We start from the raw sequence: 26,623 nt of genomic DNA, 5'->3' as shown, positions 1-26,623 counted from the left end.
AATGACGAGTGAGTGTTCTTTGAAGTGAAAATAATAAGGAGATATCTTGGGTAAGAATGGAGAACAACAAAAGATAATGTAAAAGAATGTAGAGAACAAGAGACCTAGCTAATGAGGATATTGGGAAAGTGGCAAAGTGGATGATATTGCTTGCACCTTAGGATCCTATAACAGTGTCAGTGTCGCTATTTTTGTCTAAAATATCAACCTTTGATTTAGCCACTCCTGGAAATCTGAATGAGGGAAATTGGAAACCATTTAGTTTCTTGTTTGAGTCGACAAAGCCTTTTTTTGTATAATCACTCATGTGCAATAGGTATTTGAGCTCTGTATTTTTTCTATTGAATTTAGAATTATTCCCTCTAAAGAAGGTGTTGGAATATTCTAGAAATTATGGGGGAAAAAAATGTAAATGTTATGAGTTCTTCAACTCCCTGATTGAACCGGTCCCTGACATTGAATGCAGCCTTTGCATTATTTTGTGTCAACGTTTGGAGATATTTTGGTTGATTGATCACTACACATGGTTAATGGGTGACGTTGGGGTAAATGAACTTCCAGTTACATATGTGGAGGATTGATGTTTAGGTTATACATAAATTCAAGTGGTGTTCAACAGTAACTGAAAGAATACTGCCTTTTAGTCTGTCTTTTCTATGATGTATGAATTTTGTTTTATCTTCTATTTATCATAAATGAATCATTAAATCTGGATGCTTGGATTTTTTCAAACAAAATATCAATTCGATTTGAGTTCACATTGCTATTTGACTCAGTACAGAGACGTGTTAAACATTTCTTATGAGAGAAGTGTGATTCAATATAAAATCAATTGGTTATTGTAGATGAGTTTTTTAATCTTTCCTTGAGAAATTGCATGCATGATTTCCTGAGCTCCTCATTGTTCCATCGAGAATTTTTACTTTCTATCTTATTTTAGGATTTGGCATTTGATTTGTCCCTTGCTGCATTGCTCGGAGAAAACATATACAACTTTGGGGAACTGCTTGCACATCCAATTGTAAGTTTATTTTCACTGTATTCATACTTTTGCATTTCTCTCTTCCTGTTATTTTGCTTTTATTAGTTGTCATGACATGTGATGGCTTAAGCTACTCAAATATTGAGTGCATTGTTTCTGTTTAAATATATTTCTTCACCAACATGTGAAGTCTGCTGAGTGACTTGATTCTCAATTTCTCATTTAACGATGCGCTGAATGTGGTTGAACTTCTATTGTGACTGTGATTGGCTGGGGATGAGACTTAGGTAACATCTCAGGTTGAAAAACTTCACATGCCCTAGATTTGGCAACTTATATATAGAATTATAAAATGGAGGATTCAAGACAACTTCCAACTGTAGATGAATTTCCATAGTATGTTGTTATTACAGTGAAGTTTGGATGCTCCAATGGTTATAGCTAGTGCTACTATGTCCCTTTGTTATGCCATGGTATCTAGGATCCTTTTTGAGTCAAGACTAATCTCCACAAATGCATGCAATCACCCAAAAACCACATGCATTTGGCAAAAATAGACTCGAATCTGGACCTAAGGAGAAGCGGGCAATGCCTTGGAGAATCTAACCAAGAATAGGTTTCCTTTTTAATTGTAATTATGTAATGATGGAGAGGGTTGAGCCGGATATTAAAACCTTGGGCTTTGTCTTTTTATTTGGAATTGATATTGGAGTAGGTTTAGAATGAGTCGGGATTGATGCATCTTTCTTTGGTAGTTTTTAGATTTGTTTTGAGTTATATGGGAGAATATAACTCAAAAGGTATTATTTTGGTTGTTACCATATAATTGGATTCCGAGAACTTAAATTCTTTTTGACATATGGTCAACTCGAATATGCTAGTATCAGTACTCTAGGAACTTCCTTACATTATGATAATTTTCTTCCAACTATGGTTAATTTTTATCCATGTTTAGAATCAAATTATGAAAGAGATTGTTGCTTAATATAATTGTGCATTCATTATGCAATATATGTAGCCCACAATGTGCATCTAGAAAGGTTGTGGTTGAGATACGGTGTTGAGTCTAGTCTAAAGTGTCTGAAAGAAAAATGACAACAAGCATGTGCTTGGAAAGGCCAAGCATTTAAATATGCCAACATGAAATTACCATTTGTTTAACCACTGCACTTGTCGCAAGTGGTACTGAGAGTTTGGGACAGTGTAACACCACGACCGTTAGGTTGGGAGATCAGCCCTTCATCGCCTTCCTATGAAAGGCATTAAAAAAAAAGAAGAAAAAAGGTTCAATTGCGTTAAGAGTTGAATGCATTCATAGATAATATGACCTTTGGGTCAATTGGAATGAATAAGATACATTTTTTGCTGACGCAGCATCAATGGAATGAGGCATGACTGATAATATGGTGATACCTAGAAAAGAGCAATTATGGCTAAATATTATATTTTTTGGAAACTTTTCAAAAAATTAGGTTATGCAACGGGTAGGAATGGTTGGGCTCGAGTGGCTAGAAAGTACTATTTTTCTCTTTCCTGTCTATCTATTTCCTCTCCTCTCTGTTTATATTCTCGAAACAAAAAAGAGCATTGAAACACTCTCATCACTGTCACCTCTCTCGACTCATTCCACAGATCTCTCTCATCTCTGTTAAACCTTCTGATCGCTCGCTGATCGCGGAAGGAGGACGAAGACGAAATACAGTACATAACAACTCCTCACCTACCGGCGCCGGAAAGTGCTCATTACCTACGAGAAGAAAAGGAATCTGAGGTAATCCTAAAATTGCAAAACTAGGGTTTACGTTTTGTCTTTAATTTTTATAGAAATTAGTCAATTGTGACTATTTGGGTTTGGATTTTGCTTTCAATTGGTGTTAGGGTTTGGGATTTGCCTTTAATTTGTGATGTGTTTGCTGGTGAATAGTTACCTTGTGTATACATCTGTTATCATCTGTATACATTTGTTTGGTTTTGCCTTTAATTTGGTTTTGCTTGAATAGTTATCCAACTAGTACATCTGTTTGGTGGTGAAATACACGGGTTTGAGTTTAAATATGTCCAAAACAAGTTTTGCATGCGACCATCTTCATCAAGGTTAATTGTCAAATAGAAGTTCGAATTTTGTTGTTGCATTTTGTGAAAATAAAGTGCAACTGATTCGGCATCTTCCACCTTAAGTCTCAATCTTCTAGCATTCTCAATATGATTCCTCGCATTTTGTTCTTTAAATGTTAATGCCCCATATCCCCACTTCAACAACTATAGAATGAAAATTATTAGCTACCCCAATTCCTGCTACATCGTTACCTTCTAATCTCCTCTTCACCAGAGTAAGAATCCTCTTATTCATTGTAAAATGCCGTGAGTCCTACATCGTTACCTTCTAATCTCCTCTTCACCAGAGTAAGAATCCTCTTATTCATTGTAAAATGCCGTGAGTCACTAGGAATCAAATCATGAGTGTGTTCAAGCACAACTATGGTTAACTTATATCTTCCATCCTTTACCCTTGCTTTACAATCAACTTTTGATGAGAAAGATGGTTCTAGGGGATTTACTTCTGATCTTTTTGTTCTGTTTTGATCCCAAGTACATTTAATTCCAAAGTACTTTACTTCCCCATCACTTGTTAAATTTTGTGTTCTATAAGCTATAGCAAATCCAAGGTGTTTCGCATATTTTGCATGAAATGCATACACTTCTTGCTTTGAGGTAAAATACATCCCCCTCTTCGATTCTTCAACTTCACCACTCTCATTAAATGAAAGATTGTTATCCTGTTCTTCAACTTCCTCACTCCCATTGAATGAATTATTGTTTGAATCAATATCCATTGTAGCTTCAAAGTGAAATAGAACAGACATTCGGAGAGTTAGTGGACAAAACACTGAAGGCCTCCACCATTCTTATCACACAACAACCAACATTATAAGGAAACAAACAAGAACAATACAAATTGTTCAAAACAACAAGAACAACACAAAGAAACTCAATTTAAGTTTCACAATTTTTCTATAATTCTTCATTTCTTTACAAGTTTATTTTTACACTTCTATTTGAGACTGAAAATTAGCACTATAGCAACAGAAAATTATCATAATCAGCATTTTGCAACAAGAAGTTTAGCATAATTAGCACTATAACAAGAGATGACATAGGGAACTAAACCAGTTGAAGTGTTGAAACATAGATGAAGAACCAAAATTAGGGCTAATTAGCCAAAAATAAATATTAAAAAAAAAAGAAAAAAAGAACAAGGAGATGCATGAAGAGAGATGCCAAAGAAGATAGAGAAAGAGTTAATTTTTTTCTGAGCTACCAAACAGAAAGAGTTAATCAAATCAAAACACTAATTCTTAATCACCCAATGTGAAACCTAAATTAAAAACAAAACCAACTAATTTTAGATCATACAAAGCTTGTTAACTAAAAATCAATCCATTACTTGCAATCACACCCATCAGCAGCAGCGGCAGCACCCTTGCGGCACACACAGCAGCAGAAGCAGCCTGGTCAGCAGCACACAGCTAGGTTATCGAGTCGGTCTCCTCTCTCCACAATTTTTTTTTTTTTTTTTTTTTTTTTTTTTTAATGTTTGGAATGAAATGTGTGGGTGAACAGAGATGGGCTGTACAAAGAAATGGGGTTGTACAAAGAAATTGGGCCATTCAAGCCACATGGATTCGAGCTACCTAGCGGGATTGTTTTTCTTCTCTCTCTTTACTCTATAACTCTGCAACCCCGTCGCTCCAAGTGCTATTGCTTCAAATAAGTTTTTTTGGTTTTGTTATTGCAGCCTGTTTTCTTGTTCTCTTCTGTTGATTTTTTATTCAACCGCATTAATGTAGGTTGATTTATTGTTTTAAATAAAGGCATTTGTGATTATCATGTAAAAATAAAGCTACTTAGAGTTTTTGTTACTTTTTAGTTGAAAATGATTTTTTTTTTTTTTGCCTAGCTCACAAGAAAAAAAGAAAAGAAAAGAATACTGGCACAATAATAAAAATAATAATAAATGTAACAATTTAACCTAGTTGACATAACCATATTCCAAACTGTGACCTTTGTAATCCCAAATCCTTCCTAGTTTGGTTTCATTTAACTACATTTTAAAATGTACTATTATTGTATAATTTTCTACTGTTCAATTTTACTTTGTTTGTTTTGAAGATGAGATGAATTTCTAAGCAAAACCCTTTCACTATGAAGCAAAATATAAGTAATTTAACCAAGTTGACATAACCATATTCCAAAACCTTTGTAATCCCGAATCTTTCCTAGTTTGGTTTCATTTAATTATATTTTAAAATGTACTATTATTGTATATTGTTCTACTGTTAGAGTTCAATTTTACTTTGTTTATTTTGATGATGAGATGAAGTTCTAAGCAAAACCCTTTTTCTATGAAGCAAAATATAAGTAGATACTATGAATTGAAGGAAGATTAGTATAGAATGTTTACAAGAAACTAAGTCGGTAGGTAATAATAATAAAGCAAGGGGTACAGAAATACTATGTATAAAATTTACTATATTGGTAAAGATAGACGTAGAAATGGTGTATGAATAACTGTAGTTAAACATCTTAAATATAAGGTAGTAACAGTCACAATAGAATAATGCTAATTAACCTTGTATTTGGGGAAAGCATAATTGATGTGATTAGATGAAGTTCTAAACGAAACCTTTTTTTTATGCCGCAAAATATAAGCAAATATTAAGTTATGTACTGTATTTGTGAACAAGAAGAAACCCGTAATTTTGTTGTTTTCATAGAACATACTACTAGAAAGCACGGATACGGCGATACAGCAAAATCTAAAAAAGTAAGATACGGGTATAGCTAGGATACGTTTGGAAAAAATTATTAGCAGAGTTACACATAAGCTCAAGAATGTTGAGAAATCACAGTAACTTTATAATGCAAAATACTAATCTTTGAGAATTAGGTATTACTTTAAGGCAGTAGCTAGTTTAGTTTTTTAATTTTCAATAGGTCTTGCAAATATTTCATTTCAATATCTAATATGTTGATATTATAATATCAAAACAATCCACAACTTGACCCTATACTTTTTCCTTTTGCACTAGTCAAAAATATTCTATACAAGTTTATTTGCTTATTTATTTATTGATATTTAATTTTACTACTGTTAAATTATCTTATTAATCCTTACTTCTATATAGTTATAGGGGACATGAATGATACAATGAAGACATGTCAACTTAATGAATTCTATTACTTTAGCTTACTATGCTATTTTTATAAAAAAAACTAAACAAAATATTATAAAAATATTCTATTTATCCTCGCAATTATATTATTTTATGAAGTTATGCAAGAAATGATACAATTCTAATTTCGTAAAAGGAGTAATATGTGACTTGGAGCATTTGATACTTCAAAATTAATTAATAAGTATTCGTAAGTTTTGATTTTCATAGAACATACATATATGAAGTTTTGTTTTCAAATGCATTTTTTTTTCTCTTTTCAAAAATGAAGAAACTTGAAAAAACCAAGAAGAACAAAATGGCAAAGAAGAAGGATCTGATAATGAATAAAGACCAACAACATTTTGAATCATCTTCATCGCAGGAGCAGCAACATGTTGAATCTTGCTCTCAGCATGACCATGGTGAATCCTCCACCTCACATACTAGGAGATCCTTCATAGATGTTTTATGCAATAAACACTCCATTCCACCGCCACTACCCCAACAAGTCCAAGTTAAATATGCTACATTGAAATATGTGGTTCTGGATCAGGGGCAATATTTTTCTAGCGGATGTACTTCGTTTGCGGAGGATTTGGTGAATGAACAAGGCAAGATGTTTGAAATAAGTATTGGCCATTTTAAAAATGCTATGGATGTCAATGCTCAATTTTATGAATTAAAGACTTTAAAAAATGAACGTATCATAGACGTTCATTTTCTACAAGGATATGATATTATTATGGAAAATATTGGAGATAATTTGGAGACATGGAGACAAAGGGGTGGCTGGTGGCACTTCATTAAAGATCATTTTATTTAATTATTTAGGTAAATATTAATTTAGCTATTTTGTTTATGTTTAAATTGATTAATTATTATTGTTTATTACTTAATGTTTTTCTCTTTGTCACAGTGATGTTATCTTTGGACTCCAGTATTTGTACGCTAAGAACCCTTCTGTGTCCTACTATTGTGGGAGGTTAGAAAGCAGCGTTTCTATCGTCAAGAATCATAGAAGGGTTCCAGCATACAAATACTGGAGTCCAAAGATAACATCCCTGTGACAAAGAGAAAAACATTAAGTAATAAACAATAATAATTAATCAATTTAAACATAAACAAAATAGCCAAATTAATATTTACCTAAACAATTCAATAAAATGATCTTCAATGAAATGCCACCAGCTACCCCTTTGACTCCATGTGCAATAATAATTGTTGGCCCATGTCTCCAAATTATCTCCAATCTTTTCCATAATAATATCAGATCCTTGCAGAAAATGAACGTCTATGATGCGTTCATTATTTAAAGTCTTTAATTCATAAAATTGAGCCTTGGCATCCATAGCATTTTTAAAATGGCCAATACTTATTTCAAACATCTTGCCTTGTTCATTCACCAAATCCTCCGCAAACGAAGTACACCCACTGGAAAAATATTGCCCCTGATCTAGAACCACATATTTCAGTGTAGCAGATTTAACTTGGACTTGCTGGGATAGTGGTTGTGGAATAGAGTGTTTATTGCATAAAACATCTATGAAGGATCTCCTAATATGTGAGGTGGAGGATTCACCATGGTTATGCTGAGAGCAAGATTCAACATGTTGCTGCTCCTGAGATGAATGCGATCAAGATGATTCAAAATGTTGCTGGTCTTTATTCATCATCAGATCCTTCTTCTTTGCCATTTTCTTCTTCTTGGTTTTTTCAAGTTTCTTCATTTCTGAAAAGAGAAGAAAAATGCATTTGAAAACAAAACTTCATATATGTATGTTCTATGAAAATCAAAACTTACGGATACGTATCAAATACTTATTAAAAGTATCGGATACTTCTTAATTAATTTTGAAGTACCGGATACTTAGTTTTGAAGTATCGGATACTCCAAGTCATATATTATCGGATACTTCTTAATTAATTTTGAAGTATCAAATGTCCCAAGTCACATATTACTCCTTTTACGAAATTAGAATTGTATCATTTCATCATTTCTTGCATAAACTCATAAAATAATATAATTGCGAGGATAAATAGAATATTTTTACAATCCTTTGCTTAATTCTTTTATAAAAATAACATAGTAAGCTAAAGTAATAAAATTCATCAAATTGACATATCTTCATTGTATCATTCATGTCCCCTATAACTATATAGAAGTAAGGCTTAATAAGATAATATAACAATAGTAAAATTAAATATCAATAAATAAATAAGCAAATAAACTTGCATAGAATATTTTTGATTAGTGCAAAAGGAAAAAATATAAGGTCAAGTTGTGGATTGTTTTGATATTATAATATCAACATATTAGACTTAATATTGAAATGAAATATTTGCAAGACCTATTGAAAATTTAAAAACTAAACTAGCTACTGCCTTAAATTAATACCTAATTCTTAAATATTAGTATTTTGCATTATAAAGTTATCGTGTTTTCTTAACATTCTTGAGCTTATGTGTAACTTTGCTAATAATTTATTTATTTTTTATTTTTTACAAACGTATCCTAGCCATACCCATATCCGTACCTCGTATCCGTATCCATGCTTTCTAGTAGTATGTTCTATGAAAACAACAAAATTACGAGTTTCTTCTTGTTCACAAATACAGTACATAACTTAGTGTTTGCTTATATTTTGCGGCATAAAATAAAGGTTTCGTTTAGAACTTCATCTAATCACATCAATTATGCTTTCCCCAAATACAAGCTTAATTAGCATTATTCTATTGTGTCTGTTACTACCTTATATTTAAGATGTTTAACTACAGTTATTCATACAACATTTCTACGTCTATTTCTGTACCCCTTGCTTTATTATTATTACCTACCGACTTAGTTTCTTGTAAACATTCTATACTAATCTTCCTTCAATTCATAGTATCTACTTATATTTTGCTTCATAGAAAAAGGGTTTTGCTTAGAACTTCATCTCATCTTCAAAATAAACAAAGTAAAATTGAACTCTAACAGTAGAACAATATACAATAGTAGTACATTTTAAAATGTAGTTAAATGAAACCAAACTAGGAAAGATTCGGGATTACAAAGGTTACAGTTTGGAATATGGTTATGTCAACTTGGTTAAATTACTTATATTTTGCTTCATAGTGAAAGGGTTTTGCTTAGAACTTCATCTCATCTTCAAAATAAACAAAGTAAAATTGATCTGTAATGGTAGAACATTATACAATAATAGTACATTTTAAAATTCAAATCTTGTAAGAGATTCTTTATATTTTATTTTTTTACATATAAACATATAAAAAAAATAATAAACAAATATCTCACGATCCGATTAGGTTCGAAATCGTAATCAAAGCGTTGGAACCCGTACTCAGACCAATTTGAACAGTTCCACCATTTTCAGAACTAGAACCAAAACTGAAACTGATAAAAATCAGACCAAACTAGCGGTTTAGATGGGATTGGACCGGTTTACTGATTCCATCGATTTTTTTTTTACACACCTAAAAGAAGCGATTTATGGACCGACTTGCCTTTAGTCTACATTATTTTTAGAAATAATAGTTAAGTGGGTGTTTGGGAAGTAGGTTTTTATATAGGTTTTTTTAGTTGTAGGATATTATTAAAGAAATTTTTTTTGGTGTTTGGGAAGATAGTTGGGTTTTTTTATGGTTAGATGTGATGTTTGTAAGAGAAAAAGTGAAATGATTATGGGGTTGGATGTGATATTTTGTTTGGATTGGTTTTTTTTGGTTTTGCAAAAACTGTCTTTTAGTGGAAAAGATAAAAAAAAAAAACCCAAACCCACATCTTGCCAAACACCACCTAAATGTTTTTTGAAAAACATGTGAAACACTTAATTACATAAGTCAATCTCATTGGCACATAAAATGAAATACTACATAATATAATAGATAAAATGTTTAAGTTACAGATCCATGATAACTAATACAAATAATTTGACAATAGGGTATAAAAGCACGCATACCCAATTAACCTAGGGTCTAAGCTATACAAAATAAACTAAATCTTGAGACCTGTACCTATGGGTGTCTATCAGTACCGACACAATGTAGGGAGGGGAGTAATGACCATCACTCGACAGTAAGCTCATATCTACATTATTAAGCATGTAAGTGAAGTGATAGGGTATATAATGCAACACACGTCTTATTCAAATTCTTTTACACAGTCTCATTAAGTACATTTTATTTAATAAACTCACACCTTATAATTAAATAAAAGAAATAATCTGAAATCAATAGCCACTAACAAGGCATCAATAATTTGCCAACAGGATAATAAACCCAATCTCACCAACACATATAGTATCCAAGCCGTAAATAAATACATACTAGGTCTTATCCTGATCATGCCTCAGACTCCCTCCGAGCTACTTGTTAGAAAATCCACACAACCCTCTTCATAAAGGGTACTACTCCTCCCAACTACACAATATCTAAGATTCTAACTTGTAGATAGTTGATCCACTATCTGCTCACTATCTCCTCAAGCATACTAGATCAGAATATTATACCTATAACCTGATCCAAGCTTGCAAAATCAATACTACAGGGACAAACCCGAAAATCAACAACAGCAGAACAACCCTAAACTAGGACACGCTTGAAAATGAACCAAGTATGATAAATACTTAGTAAGGTTTCACTTTTTCACACTTACAATGATTTTTAACACATCCATTTTTTCTCAACAATACTCTTTCTAGCCAATTTTACCACTTTGCCCCTATGGCTATAATTGTAATACAACAATGATTCATCCCACTAAAAACATCATCACTAATAGCACTAATGCATTAAAAAAGTAAAAAAAAAAAAAAAAAAAAAACACAACTCCAAGACCAAAACATCACATCATTAATGGCGGGACCCACTGCCACCTAATTGGTGGGAGCACTAATTAGTGCTCCCAAGCATTTTTCAATTGTAATATACTAACGCTCCGTTTGTTTAGGCAGAAAACATTTTCAAATGAAAAATATTTTCTACGAAAAACTATTTCCAGAAAATATTTTCTAGAAAAAATAATTTTCTATGTTTGATGGTTGTGGCGATGTGTAACGCCCTCAAAATAAACCCATTATATATATATCATTGACATGCAATATTTAAAGAAAACAATTCATTAATTCATTCATTAGAGTATTACTAAATAAAAGCATTACATGTAACATCAAATTAAATGCCCTACGGGCTAACATCTTTCCAAGCCAACTCTTGGACACAAAATTATGAGTTCTGACTCAAATACAAGTAAAGCCCTAGGCTTGAATGTTTACATGTACTAACAATTAAATACAATTAACTAAAGCTAGTCTTCAAAAGCCAAAAGCCAAATCCTCCCAAGCTAAGTCCTTGGAGGTAGCTTATCACCTGAACCTGAAAATGATGTTCCCATAAAGGGCGAGCCACAGCCCAGTAGAAAAATACTAAACCAAATATAAGCATTGAATAAAGCTATAGCATTCAATAGATGGTTATCCAAGATAATCAATTGTATCATTATACAATCGCATGACACTAATGTCTAAGACACATTTCACTTTCCATTATTATCAACATGGCTCAGAACCTGGCCAAACTTACAACAGTGAACTATATATCATATTCACATTACTTTCAATATCAACAAAACAAATGAGACTCAGGCTCATATCAAAACACTTCATACTTCCCGTTTGATACACATTGTAGTGCTGTATCAATAACATGTAAAAACACTTCAATATAATAAGCACACATAATAGTGATGCTAATGAAGTCCATCCCCTATCTCCTCCCAAACAAAATCCGGTTTAGAGGTCCATCCCCTATCTTCCCCTAAACCGTGGAGTACATCCCCTATCTCCTCCCAAACAAAATGCATATGCAATGCTCAATCAATACATGTATTTTCTGTATTAATTCAATAGTCTAAATTTATGACTTAAACAAATTGATTAGTTTCAATTTTCCCTAATCCACATGCAATGTCTACAACAAAGACGACTATCCTCCACCGATAGCCCAAAACAGTTATTTCTAGACTGGAAATAAATATATCAACATTTAAATAGGCGAGTGATTTAAGTTATCCAACTACACCATTTAATCAGTGAATTCCTCAATTTCATGAATTAAACCAAATTCCCCAATTTCCTTAAATTAATTATACAAATTAATTTATTAATACAACTAGGGTTTTTCCCAAAATTATCAAAGTACCCCCAACATATCAAAATACCAAAACTTAGAACAAAACTTATAAGATGGAGTAGGAAATCCCTACCTCGAAGAAAATAACCCGAATGGAGAAGACGAAGATGAATACCCAAATTCCGAAGTGCTCCAAACCACCAAACGTTCAGATTGAATGAAAGCCCTTGACTCACTCTATCTTTTTAATAAAGGACCAAGGTTAGATACTCACCCTAGGTAGATCAATTCTTAGAGAGAAGGCAGGTTTAGAGAGAGAGAAAGAGAGAGAGACTCTCAAGGGGCGGTTTTCTAAAAGTTAAGAAAGAAAAGTAGGTCAAAAAGTGATCCAAAAAGTGAAATCTCGGACTGATGTAGTCGACTCCCCGCTCGAGCGTGAAAATCCCCGCTCGAGCGTCAGACACAGACTCACGCTCGAGCGTGAAAAGAGCCGCTCGAGCGTCGATTGCACACTTCCAGAAGTTTTGCAGGCAATGGTACCCGCTCGAGCGCCAAACTCTCCGCTCGAGCGGAGGGACTGCAGAGTAAAGTACTGGGAGATGGAAAAACACGCTCGAGCATCAGAACTCCCGCTCGAGCGTATAAGCAACAACGAATAGCCCGCTCGAGCGTTAAAACTTCCGTTCAAGCGTGAAGGCCAAAATCTGGGCATCACCTTTTGGTTTCAAAGTGCAACCAACCTGTTCTAAACCTGCCCATCACAACCTAAGACCCTAATACAAAGAGTAAAGGCTAGAAGTGATAATGATACAAAAACAAGTCCACAGAACCAAGTCCAGAATACAGTATACAAAGGAAGGAAAAACCAGGATCGCTATACGATGAAACGAAGGTAGATGTGGTGGCATGGTGATGGGTTAGCGGTGGCAGTGATAAAGATAGTAATGGTGGCAGTAGCCGCAGTAATGGTGGTGTGGTAGTGGAGGTAAGAGTGGTAATGGTCATGTGGTGATATTGGTAAGGCTTTAGTTTGGAAAAGGTTTTCTGTCTTTTAAAAGTGGAAAACATTTTTTCCCCATATGGACTTGTTTTCTATTTACTATGGAAAATATTTTATGTTGACTTTCGTTTTCCATTGTACCAAACACTAAAAATTACAAAAAAACATTTTTCAAAAAATGTTTTCACCCCAAACAAACAGAGCGTAAGTGTGAAAAGACCAAAATGTCCCTAAGGCATAATTTTGTCAAATTACCCAAATTCCCTCAAGGCATGACTTCTCCAATTTACTCTTAAAGTTCAATTTACTAAAATGACCTCAAGGTATGAAATTACCAGTTTACCCTCCAGTAAGCAAAATTAGTGCCGATATTATTAAGGAAAAAAATAGTAAATCAACTCTAAATCACACCATCTTTTAGATTAACTTATTTTAAGCCATAGTTAATCTATGAAGCCATTTTTTCTAATTTCATAACACTTTAAATAATTACCAAAAATTTAAAGTGATTTAAATCACATGCTTTTAACACCATTAGTCTTGTAATATGTTATATATTATGCTTTTTGATATTTGAATAAAAAACCCTAAATTAATTAAATAATGCTTCTCATGATTTCAAGATACATATAATAATATTATACTCAAAGTTCATAATATCACATAACAAGAACACTTTTAAAGGCAAGCTCAAAAAAAAAAAAAAGAACACTTTCAAAGGTTTCATGCCAAGAATTCCACTGTAACTAAAAAAGTAGGTCAATAAGGCATAAAATAAAACATGTATCTCATGGATTTGAACAAATACAAATAATAATAAATAAATAAAATAAAATAAAAAAGTCAATTCTTAAATATTTAAAATCACGCCATTAATTTAAAAGTAAATCCTATCATGCTTCTAATGAGAAGACTCCTACCTTGAAATCAAGCTTTAAAATTCCAAAATGAAGAGGAGAGATGACAGGAGACCGAGGCTTCAAGAACACCACGTTGCTCTTCTAAAAGTTCTTTAATCCAATGCTCAAGCCCACTCAAAACACTCTAATTGTCCCACCAAAGTGTTTAATCTATGGCCCTAACTGACTAACTCTCACTCATTTGCAACAATGGTGACCAAAGGTTAAACAATACAAAATCTTAAACGTGTAATAATGGAGAAAAATAAATGAGAGATGTAGCGCTCCAATTTCCATAATCTAGAATAACATTAATTAAATCCATGATTGAGATACCAATTATATATATACCAAAATCAATGTAATACCCAATTGCTCACAAGTCTCATCATAATCCAAAATAAACTTCCTTTCTATTTCATTCCACATTTGAAATATGTGAATTTCCAAAAGATTCACATACAAAAAGGGAAGGCATGACTAAGGGTTTGAAAATGGGAGAGGAATTGATTTCCTCTATCTAAAATGGAAGTGTAAAGACCCATCTTCAATTAGACATTAACCCCCATGAATTACTAATCTATTTTGTAATCTAAACGTCAAAATCTCATCTTGAAACAAAAGAATCAATCCAAGCCATACAATTCAAACTAAGTAGGCTTATATAGACATAATGATAGTTGTCAAATCGAGATTCGTATCGTGAATCGAAATGACCTTGAACCGAATCGAATCGTGAATCGTAAAGATTCGGTCACTTTTTTAAAATTACTTAAAAATATATATTTACACATTTAGATGTTAAATATATCTTATGAATATGAAATATCTAGGCTTAAATCAATGAAAATGTTATTTTGAGTGATAATAACGTAGTTTAATAGGTAAGAAGTTAACAAAATTCTTATGTAAGATCACTATCTTACTTTTTTTCTTTTTAGATATTTCTTATCAACCATTCTTAATAAAGATAATAACCAAATAGACAAATTATCAATTTCCAAAGTAACAATAATTAACAACGATATTGATATTTGGACAATAAGCATACATACTTTTCTAAGTAACAGTGAACAAATAATAAGAAAGAATTATTTAGAATATTTTATTTTAAAGCTTAAAACATTTTCAAAGGTATAACTGACCTCACATATGTAATATTCAATTATATTCAATTTAATAAAATAGCAATAGATAATTCATAGTGTAACTTTAATCTTAAACATCTTCAGAAGATATATTATGATTTTTTAAAGGAGAAAAAAATGAGAAGAAAGGTTAAAAATATGTTGGATCTGAATGAATCTGATTGGATTTTATTAAAAACTTCATGATCACTAAAATAATAACAAATTATGTATATATGTTGGTTATTTTGGTATTAAACACTATTAGAAGTTGTGTTATGTCATTTTCACTAAAAATATGGAGAAAGAAATAGTTGAAAATATGTCGAACACAATAATTTAAAAAATTATGTGAATCGTAAAAAGTGAATTGAATCATGAATCGATTGTGAATCATGCGACTCACTAGAGATTTACTTCCAAAATAGATTCACCCATACATTCGTATCGAATTTGCAAAAAATTCGAATCGAATCGCGAATCGAATCGCGAATCGTAAGATTCTGATAACAGAGAGATTCACCTATAGATTCGTATCGATTTTGCAAAAATTGTGAATCGAATCGCGAATTGTAAGATTCTGATAACAGAGATAATGAGGCTTATAGAAAAATAATAGTACTTAGCTAAACCATTAAAACATTAATTTCCTCTTTGATGTATTGTAAGAGATGTAAGAAAAAAGTCAAAGAAAATGCACCCACTAGATAAGGAAAAAGATGATTCAAAGGAGAGAGAAACAAAGGCTTCAACCTCCTAGGCCATGTGGACTCCAAATAAGTCTCCAAATTGTTTTGTTTTGGCCGGGGGGGGGGGGGGGGGGGTGTTGGACCGACTTCCAAAATTCTAACACAAATTTATATAGTATCGGATATAATTTTTTTTTGGTACTAGAATTTCACAAAAGTCGCGAGATCAACTAATAATAATAAAATATATGTAAATAACATATAAATAATAATTATCGGTCTCAGAGAGTCCATTTCTCAAATCTCAAGCTATCAAGCTCATGTGAGCACACAATCAGACAATCGATGCATTGAAATATCTAATTCACGAGAATATATTCAAATTAACCAATAACATTGTAAAAGCATAAAAATATCTAATATCGAGCATGCTGAGTCCATCTCTTGAATCTTGTGTCAATTTTGGCCCAAGTGCATGTAAAACAAGGTGATCGTCATACTATTTTTTAAACATGCAAAGTACTTCTAATTTAACAGGATTGACCCTATGATCATATTAATATCGTATAATGGGCCCAGAGAATTAGTCCCTAGGGTTTAGGGTTGGCTCAAAAATCAATGCATGTAAACCGAGATGGGGAACGGGCAAAAAATAAATTGACAAAAGTTTAGACTAAAATGAATAGGAAACTTGCAGCCTTAATTAAAATTAATTAAACTTAATTGAGGCCCAATTACATTAATTAAAAGTTACAATTTTTCCTGATCATTATAGTCCTACTCTGATCTACTGTGATAGGAAAAGTAGTTCGGCAATCAAAATCTCAAAAAATCATGTTTTACATGGGTGTAGTAAACAGGTTAGTAGACATGTTGATCTCCACAAGGATGGGACCATTGATCTAATCTTTTGCAGAAGTAAAGTTTGAGTTGTTGATATATTAATACTGTATTTGGTAAGAAATTTGAAAAAATAAAGGAAAAATGTGTGAAACTATGTGAAATGTAAGTATATTTTATTCACATTCCACCTATATTTTCCCTTTCCGTTTTCAAATTCCGTCCCAAATCCTCTGACCAAACACAGCATAACTAAACTCTGGCTATGTCTGTAAAGTTGCGAAGCTTACTTGGAATTTGTTCATTGGAGAATCCAACAATTTGAGGGAGGGAGTTGAAAGGTTACTCGGTAATAAGCAACTTGAGAGGGACAAGTCGTTGGAGGGGCTAATGAACAACCCTTTCTAAACTGAGTGATAGCAGAACACTCAGTTCAAGGGAAGGCATTAGGAGTTCAAGTCAACTTCAAGTGTTCGAGTCAATTTGAATAAGCTTTTGTCCTAGTCTTTAGAAGTCCATTTGTTTACCATGTCTATAGGAGTCTAGTTACTTGTTTCCATTATAAGTTCCTGGATTTGTGCCTTGATTAGTTCCATTATGCATTTTATTTACAATGTGTTACATATATTAATTAGTGTATTAATTAGTATATCAATCAGTATTATGTCATTATTACTGACTCCACGTATTATATAAATTATAAATATTCAAAACCTCTACAATTATACCATATTATGTATTAGTACACTAGTTAGTACAGGTACATATAGCATTATTTTTTTACTTTTCTTTGATGATGGAATATATTTTTTCTTCTAAGAGAAAGAGGGAATCTGGAACTTATAATAGTGAGTGGTGTTTGCGTTTCTTCATCGTTGATTACTTCTCTCTCTCTCTCTCTCTAGACCTCGATTGATCTCTATTTTCATCAGCGATGGCTAAAGAATTGGTCAGATCATGACGCGAGATGTGTGATTCCTTCAGTGATTGTTCCTCTTAATGAAGAAGAAGATGGAAATCGTCAAACGAGAGTGGTTCAAATCTAGTTCGAATTGTAGATCTGAAAGCATGAAACTCTTCAGATCTGTTTCAACTAATAAAAAAATTAAATTGCTACTTTAATATATAAAAAAATTTGTACTTTAATACCTATATCCTCTTTAAATTGCACTTTTTAATAATTTTCTCTAAATAAAATCCCTTTAGTTTTTTCAGTTATCTCTGGTAATTATTTATCACAAATTATCCAAGAACTGGGGCTCACACTACAACGAATCATTAGTATTACACAATATTATTTCCAAAGCATGGTTGCCCTTATTGCTTGCACATGATACTTTGTGCATGATACTGTGTTAACCGTTGTGCGTGTCGAGAGAGAGAGAGATATCTAACACGAAGTGAAGTGACCTAGTAATTAAAGAGTTGAATATTGAAGTTTTAATACATAATATATTTTTATTTTTTTTAAAAAAAAATTCTTATGTTTGATTTTTACAAAGCATAGTTTTAATATGTAATAATTTTCGAAAGTCTTACTCAGACTTATTCTAATCCATGCCGTAAGGGTTGCTTGAAAATTAATTATTTTAATTAATTTTTTAACTTTTTACAAAAAGACATAAAAAATAAGCAAATAATTAACTTTTTGGTAGCGATTTTTTAACTATTTTAATAATTTGCCAAAACAAACCTAAATAACATCATAAGTTAATAGAAAGCCCGTTAATAGGTTAGCAAAGGTCAAAAGAGAGTTTTTCGGCGATATTTTGGCGACATTTCAACAACTTATTTTACACTTTTAAAGTATAGATCTAGACTACTAGAGTATAGATCTAGACTATTAGAGTATAGATCTACAGTTTTAGAGTGTACATCTAAACTTTTTATGTCCAAAATATGAATTTTTGACACTCACAATGGTTCCCTCTTCTCTTAAGCCTTCTTTCATACCATTGTGAGTATACTTCCTTGGCAGCAGTAGTGGTGGAGTTGAGCAGCAGCGATAGGGATGGTGGGTTTTCAAGCCAATCTTAATTTCTAGACCACATCTTTAAGCAAATCGGTAGTTTTTCATGGATTGTAACTGTTTTTTTGACGGATTTGTTTTTTGTTGTTTGTTTTTTAATTTTGTTGTTTGGTTGGGATGACTATTTGGAATCTTGTTTATATATTGTTATTGTTTTATCAATCTAATATTTCCCATGTTCTCAAAAAAAAAAAAAAAAACAAAACAAAAAACTTAACAGGTTGGGTTTCTCATGTTGAGATCTCAACATGGAGAATTGCTAGAAATTGTTGAAGAATAGAAGAGAATTTGAAAGATTAGGCTTCAACACGTGGAAATTCAAGGCTTCAAGGTAAGAATTCAAGCCTCTAGATGTAATTGAGTCACTAAACACATGGATTCAAGAGAACTAAGTTGACTAATGCAAGAATTGAGCTAAGATTGGAGAATTAAGACTCAAGGCATATATGAATGCATATTCCATAGCATTTTGGAGTTGATTTCAAGTAATTCTCTCATGCATGTCATTGTTTCGCCTTGGTTTTGGAAATTCATCAAGTTCACTCTGGTGAAGAGGAGACTATAAGTTAATGATGTAGCAGGAATTGGGGTAGCTAAGAATTTTCATTCTATAGTTGTTGAAGTGGGGATATGAGGCATTAACATTTAATGAACAAGATGCGAGGAATCATATTGAGAATGCTAGAAGATTGAGACTTAGGGTGGAAGATGCCGAATCAGTTGCACTTTATTTTCATAAAATGCAACAACAAAATTCGAACTTCTATTTGACAATTAACCTTGATGAAGATGGTCGCATGCAAAACTTGTTTTGGACAGATTTGAACTCAAACCCGTGTATTTTACCATCAAACAGATGTACTAGTTGGATTACTATTCAAGCAAAACCAAATTAAAAGCAAAACCAAACAAATGTATACAGATGATAACAGATGTATACACAAGATAACTATTCACCAGCAAAGGCATCACAAATTAAAGGCAAATCCCAAACCCTAACACCAATTGAAAGCAAAATCCAAACCCAAACAGTCACAATCGACTAATTTCTACAAAAATTAAAGACAAAACGTAAACCCTAGTTTTGCAATTTTAGGCTTACCTTAGATTCCTTTTCTTCTCATAGGTAATGAGCACTTTCCGGTGCCGGTAGGTGAAGAGTTGTGTACTGTATTTCGTCTTCGTCCTCCTTCCGCGATCAAAGAGCGATCGGAAGGTTTAACAGAGATGTGAGGGATGAGAGAGATCTGTGGAATGAGAGAGATGAGTCGAGAGAGGTGAGAGTGATGAGAGTGTTTCAATGCTCTTTTTTGTTTCGAGAATATAAACAGAGAGTAGAAGAGAGGAGAGGAAATAGATAGAGAGAAGAGAGAAAAATAGTACTTTCTAGCCACTCGAGCCCAACCATTCCTACCCGTTGTGTAACCTAATTTTCTGAAAAGTTTCCAAAAAATATAATATTTAGCCATAATTGGTCTTTACTAGGTATCACCATATTATCAGTCATGCCTCATTCCATTGATGCTGCGTCAGCAAAAAATGTATCTTATTCATTCCAATTGACCCAAAGGTCATATTATCTATGAATGCATTCAACTATTAACGCAATTGAACCTTCTTTCTTTTTTTTTTTTAATGCCTTTCACAGGAAGGCGATGAAGGGCTGATCTCCCAACCTAACGGTCGTGGTGTTACACTGTCCCAAACTCTCAGTACCACTTGCGACAAGTGCAGTGGTTAAACAAATGGTAATTTCATGTTGGCATATTTAAATGCTTGGCCTTTCCAAGCACATGCTTGTCGTCATTTTTCTTTCGGACACTTTAGACTAAACTCAACACTGTATCTCAGCCACAACCTTTCTAGATGCACATTGTGGGCTACATATATTGCATAATGAATGCACAATTATATTAAGCAACAATCTCTTTCATAATTTGATTCTAAACATGGATAAAAATTAACCATAATTGGGAGAAAATTATCAGAATGTAACGAAGTTCCTAGAGTACTGATACTAGCATATTCGAGTTGACCATATCTCAAAAAGAATTTAAGTTCTCGGAATCCAATCCTATGGTAACAACCAAAATAATACCTTTTGAGTTATATTCTCACATATAACTCAAAACGAATCTAAAAACTACCAAAGAAAGATGCATCAATCCCGATTCATTCTAAACCTACGCCAATATCAATTCCAAATAAAAAGACAAAGCCCGGGGTTTTAATATCCGGCTCAACCCTCTCCATCATTACATAATTACAATTAAAAAGGAAACCTATTCTTGGTTAGATTCTCCAAGGCATTGCTTGCTTCTCCTTAAGTCCAGATTCGAGTCTATTTAGTTTTGCCAAATGCATGTGGTTTCTGGGTGATTGCATGCAGTTGTGGAGATTAGTCTTGACTCAAAAAGGATCCTAGATACCATGGCATAACAAAGGGACACAGCAGCACTAGCTATAACCATTGAAGCATCCAATCTTCACTGTAATAACAACATACTATGGAAATTCATCTACAGTTGGAAGTTGTCTTGAATCCTCCATATTATAATTCTATATAAAAGTTGCCAAATCTAGGGCATGTGAAGTTTTTCAACCTGACCAGATGTTACCTAAGTCTCATCCCCAGCCAATCACAGTCACAATAGAAGTTCAACCACATTGAGCGCATCGTTAAATAAAAAATTGAGAATCAAGTCACTCAGCAGACTTCACATGTTGGTGAAGAAATATATTTAAACAGAAACAATGCACTCAATATTTGAGTAGCTTAAGCCATCACGTGTCATGACAACTAATAAAAGCAAAATAACAGGGAGAGAGAAATGCAAAAGTATGAATACAGTGAAAAATAAACTTACAATTGGATGTGCAAGTAGTTCCCCAAAGTTGTATATGTTTTCTCTGAGCAATGCAGCAAGGGACAAATCAAATGCCAAATCCTAAAATAAGATAGAAAGTATTAGAAAGTAAAAATTGCCGATGGAACAATGTGGAGCTCAGCAAATCATGCATGCGATTTCTCAAGGAAAGATTAAAAAACTCATCTACAATAACCAATTGATTTTATATTGAATCACACTTCTCTCATAAGAAATGTTTATCACGTCTCTGTACTGAGTCAAATAGCAATGTGAACTCAAATCGAATTGATATTTTGTTTGAAAAAATCCAAGAATCCACATTTAATGATTCATTTATGAAAAATAGAAGATAAAACAAAATTCATACATCATACAAAAGACAGACTAAAAGGCAGTATTCTTTCAGTTACTGTTGAACACCACTTGAATTTATGTATAACCTAAACATCAATCCTCCACATATGTAACTGGAAGTTCATTTACCCCAACGTCACCCATTAACCATGTGTAGTGATCAATCAACCAAAATATCTCCAAACGTTGACACAAAATAATGCAAAGGCTGCATTCAATGTCAGGGACCGGTTCAATCAGGGAGTTGAAGAACTCATAACATTTACATTTTTTTCCCCCATAATTTCTAGAATATTCCAACACCTTCTTTAGAGGGAATAATTCTAAATTCAATAGAAAAAATACAGAGCTCAAATACCTATTGCACATGAGTGATTATACAAAAAAAGGCTTTGTCGACTCAAACAAGAAACTAAATGGTTTCCAATTTCCCTCATTCAGATTTCCAGGAGTGGCTAAATCAAAGGTTTATATTTTAGACAAAAATAGCAACACTGACACTGTTATAGGGTCCTAAGGTGCAAGCAATATCATCCACTTTGCCACTCTCCCAATATCGTCATTAGCTAGGTCTCTTGCTCTCTACATTCTTTTACATTATCTTTTGTTGTTCTCCATTCTTACCCAAGATATCTCCTTATTATTTTCACTTCAAAGAACACTCACTCGTCATTAAACAAAAGTCTACATTTATGTTCTCAAAACATGTCTTCATCACAATTGATTGCCATACCAGAGAAAGGACAGTTTACGGCATGTGCATTTAAAACTCTCTTTCTTTCTATGTAATAGCAAGAGATTATATAACAACATTTATGAGAAAGTTAAAAATAAAATGTGTGGATTATATAGAATGTGCATTAGAAATATCCATTTATAACAACAAATTTTAACCTTAATTGGTCATGCCAAAATAGCCCTAGTGAGTGACAGCATATGAAATCATTGAAGGCACCATGATGAACCTTGGTAAAATAATTCAAGACAGCACATAATCCCTACCAGCTTAAATGATTCTGATAGAGACTCCACCAATGTGTATGCCAAATAAAGAAGGGCACTTTTGTAAAACTCAGCAAATTCTTGACGAGATTCATGGTATTGAGATGAAACCCAATAATAGTTGGCATACACAGATGGATCAATCTCAGTCATGCTGTCAAGCGTACTCTTCCTGTCTTCTAGAAGTTTCTTGCACTCCTTTTGGCTGCCTTTCTCAAGCTGAAAGGTAGCTATTTGCATCTTAATGTAAAGGATTGGTTCCTCAATGTGCATTTCTCTAGTAGCAAGAAGCTTTTCAATCACACCTTCAAGATAACCAATGGAAGCTTCTTTCTCTGGGTACTGCCAATAGACTATTACAGCAAAATGTGCAAGCTTGAGAAGATTGATCTTGGTCTCAAAGTCAGTGATGAAATTACAATATAATTGTATGAGAGCATCACCAGCCTGAAGGTAATGAAAAAGAAAAAGGGGTCAAACGTACATAATAAACAAATACGAATGCGAATAGATATGTTTAAACAAGTTTTCCCAATCAAACACAAGCACAAACAAATGTAGAAGTAGCTTGCTACCTTGGAACATACAAAGAAAACAAGATTCATACTAAAAGATCCAACTAAAAAAGAAAGAATAAGCCAAAGAAATAACTAGAAACTTCAGTGCATGCTCATTACTAGCCTGTGATAAACAATCTAACCTTATAAAACCATACATGTTAATAACATTTTTTTTAGGTAAGTATAAATTGTATAAGAGGAGGCCAAAGGGGTGCAACCCAAGTACAAAAAGGCAATAACAGCTATACGTCAAAATGCCTATTCAAAGGCCTCTACAAAAATTAGCTCAAAGAGAATTAACCAAGCTTGGGAACCAACTACACAAAAAAGAATGCAATCTCTTTAAACTCAAAATTGAAGCTTTTGTCTATTCCTCTATCCCAAGCCCGCCTTCTCCTCTTCTCGACCTGCACTCCCTTCAAGCAAAAAGAGGTACCTCAACTCCTTCGGAAACACCCAAACAATACCAAACAAGCCAAAGATCATCAACCATAACTCTCATACCACCTAACAATGAATAAGAAAATGGCTAACTGATTCACCATCAAATTTGCACATATAACACCAATCAACATGCACTTGTCTTCTCTTAATCAAACTGTCAATAGCAACGATTGGAATGGGCTTTTGTCCTCAACACACCTTTCCAAGGGAAAAAAAAGTCCCTCCACTATGCTAAAAAATCATAGCAAGACTTCACACTTAACTGCATCCTTGACTTCACCGTGACTTGACAACTTTTTTGTTGTTAGACAAAACGACCAAGGATCCTTGCACATATATTTTCCACAAAGTAATTTTTGCTTATTCCTTACTACACAGTTCGCATAACTTAATGATTCAACGCACTGACTTGAAAGCCCTTTAAAGCAAAAATACATTCTTGAAAGACATTTACATCATTATTTTTTTTTATTGGCATTGGGGTGTCCGAATCAAAACCCGACTAAACCCCAGGGGATTTGCATCATTATTTTTTAAAACTAGTAACAACTATAAATGTTTTAGTTCAAATAAAATTAGCCCTCTCATTGACTAAATGATAAACAGTCCAACCACTAGTATTTTTAGGATTTACTTTAGAATTGTGCAAGATGTGCTACTCAACTTGTACTAACATCCTAAACCTTCCTGAAAAATAGAGTACCTTGGATCTTGATTTCTTCCATTCCATACCCACGTGCTCTACTAGTCTTTATATGAGAAAATCTATTCAAGATGCAGTATGTAAATATCAAGACTTCATCTATTAAAACCAAAAATGTACCCATCCTCTCTACATAATTAACCATCTCCATCAGAATGTCCACCAGAATGTCCACAAGCCTTTGACTAGCAGGCAATAGAAAATTCATCTTAAAGGACCTTATCCAACAAGTTCCATTTCCCCATCAAACAGCTCCTTCCGAAAGATTGCACAACAGCAGGTAATGCTAATCAATGCTCGACCCATCAACTCAACTCCTCATAACTAAAATGGTAAACCAAATGATCACAAGAAGAGTATGGCATCAATTACATCTAATCTTAATTTCGCCTACCTAAATCTCTATACATGATCAAGCATTTTAAGAGGATCAAGTATATTATTATCAGCTGCTGGTCAATAAAACTTCAAGGAACTCCCAAATTAGTTTTCGTCTAATGCATTCGAAAGGAGACATGTAGCTGCACGGGAAAAAAAAAGGGGGGGGGGGGGGGGGGGGGGGGGGGGGGGGGACAGTGAAACTGCTTACGGCATTGGTTAATATTTAACTTATCAGCAAATTTGTTTCCAGTTGAGCTGTAAAATTATGATAAAGATAGGCTTTAAGTTGTAGTTCCATAAGCCTCCAAATTTTCTATTGACCCTAATCAAATAAAGGTTTCACTTGGGTAAAGTTAGATCTCATTATAGACAAAAATAAAAATAAAAAATCCTCCAGTTAAGACGTCTATTCCATCTTTGGAAACATAACAACAAATAATACTAAAAATTCAAACTTTGGTCTCTCAGACATCAAAGGGAAAACCGGTAACCATTTTTAAAGTACTTCCACAATACTTACATAAGAAAAAATATATATAAAAAAAAACCCTAATTCTCCAAAACCCTAAAAAGATCTCCACACCTTAATCTGAGTAAAACAATAAAACACACACACAGTCGTCAATCAATCAAACAAACAAAAGTCCTAAAATTTCCAAAATCCCAAATGCCTAAAGCGGCTGATAAACACATACATACATACATACATATATATATATATATATATGTATGTATATAGAAATTGACAATGAAGAAGAGGTGCCTGAAAGACGGCGAGAGCGATGAACTGTTCGAGCTTGAGAGTGAGCTGGTGCCATAGCTTCTGCTGCTACAGATCCGAGAGGGTATTGTACCATTCGCCGAGCTCTGGGTGGGTAGTGCGAAGGGAATCCAGGTATTGCAGAGCGGCCATTGCTGATGAACCCCAAAATGAGAGAGAGAGAGAGAATTTGAGACCAGTTTTGGCTTGTGTGCTCGCGTATAAAAAGCCTCTCTCCTCTTCTCGTATAAACACATACATCTTTTCTTTGTGCTTTAATAATGGACAAATTATTTGTGTTATTTTAATTTATTATTTGTGTTATTTTAATTTTTGTAATTTTAATTGTTTTGATTTTGATCATAAATTTATAATTTTATTTCAATTTGATTTAATTAATTATAAATTTACTAAATTTAGTCAGTTAATCTCAACTAATTTAGTGATAATTTTTCGTAAAAAACACTAATAATATTATTAATTTGGTCAAATTGATACAAAATTTAAAATTAAGAGTCAAAGTTAAACTAATTAAACTCGTTTGGGAACAGGCTAATTTAGTAACTTTTTGACTATTTAGCTAAAATATGAACTTAAAAAAACTAGTATGTTTGGAATAACCTTTTGACTTTTTACGA

At 33.0% G+C, this 26,623-nt stretch overlaps 1 pseudogene across 1 annotated transcript; it reads right to left on the bottom strand.

The window, feature by feature from the left end:
• Positions 1–1,947: 1,947 nt before the first annotated feature.
• Positions 1,948–26,238, bottom strand: LOC114272623 (26S proteasome non-ATPase regulatory subunit 13 homolog B-like; annotated as a pseudogene). Its single transcript, XR_014348731.1, has 4 exons — positions 25,989–26,238; positions 23,138–23,584; positions 21,779–21,859; positions 1,948–2,232 (listed from the first exon to the last, which is right to left on the bottom strand). The product of XR_014348731.1 is annotated as a 26S proteasome non-ATPase regulatory subunit 13 homolog B-like (transcript).
• Between the last annotated feature and the right edge of the window lie 385 nt (positions 26,239–26,623).

Source organism: Camellia sinensis, chromosome 13 (genome assembly GCF_055761805.1).
Source record: "Camellia sinensis isolate YWXY chromosome 13, ASM5576180v1, whole genome shotgun sequence".
In the NCBI taxonomy this organism is placed as follows: Eukaryota; Viridiplantae; Streptophyta; class Magnoliopsida; order Ericales; family Theaceae; genus Camellia; species Camellia sinensis.
Note: the sequence above shows the minus strand (reverse complement) of the source record. Positions and strands in the feature narration are given on the sequence as shown.